The sequence below is a fragment of the Schistocerca piceifrons genome, chromosome X (assembly GCF_021461385.2).
Source record: "Schistocerca piceifrons isolate TAMUIC-IGC-003096 chromosome X, iqSchPice1.1, whole genome shotgun sequence".
NCBI classification, from domain to species: domain Eukaryota; kingdom Metazoa; phylum Arthropoda; class Insecta; order Orthoptera; family Acrididae; genus Schistocerca; species Schistocerca piceifrons.
This window is the reverse complement of record NC_060149.1, coordinates 839660827-839661805: the sequence shown is the minus strand read 5'-3', so window position 1 is coordinate 839661805 and position 979 is coordinate 839660827.

Sequence of the window (979 nt, the reverse complement as noted above, 5' to 3'; positions counted from 1 at the left end):
TTGAAAGAGATGTTGACTGAAACTAAAGCTCTGATGATATCTTTTGAAGAATTATCATTTCCATCATTTTCGACGATGGCAAGCAGAATACACTGCTGGTAATATTGTTTGGATCCTGGAGACATTTTTACTAGCGTTTCTATGAGCTGCTGTTTGTAAATGTTGTATAATCTGGAATTTTTTGCCGCAGGGCATCTGTAACAATCGTATAAAATTAATGTGAGTTTATTTTAGTTAAATAAGAACAACTTCACTAACTCAAAAATCGCATTAATTAATGAAATATTTTGCGAATATAAAAATATATATACAAAAAACGACTGTGAAAGGTACTATATTTCCATCTGTGGTTAGAGTAGGACCTCCATCAATCCATTGTCGAAGCAAATAAGCATAACTTCTCTTCTTCTTAGGCATTGTAATATTCTGTCACCTTCAGCTCATACTTCAGAAATTGCAGGTAACAGAAAACCCAGTTACAAATTTAGAAGTTAGCTAAAATGGCATTTTTTAATTATTAGAAATGTTGTTGCGGTAGACGGCTTCGTTTGTAACATAACACAAACGGTACCGAGTTTTATGATGCAATGGTCCCACCAAAATTTCATGATTTACTGCGTAATTATTGAACGCTATTTAGTTTGTTGAGCGGCATATTTTCCTATACTATATTAGGAATTCTCATTGTCGATGGCTTTGTTCTCCTTTTCCGTGCTCGGTTATGGATTTAGAAGTGTGGCAGATAAATCCTTTTGCAGAAACATAACAATGAAAGAGAAATTTGCTCACGTCTTTCTCTTCTTTTTTAAAGTATTGTGGAAAAATATCTGTATTTCAAGATTAATTGCTAAAAAAGTAAAATATATGCATAACTATGCACAAATTAATATTAGTTAAATAGAGACTAACCACTGATAGATTGCATTTATATGCACTAACATGCAAATATGCTAAAGTCCCAGCTCTGGTTATTATTGAA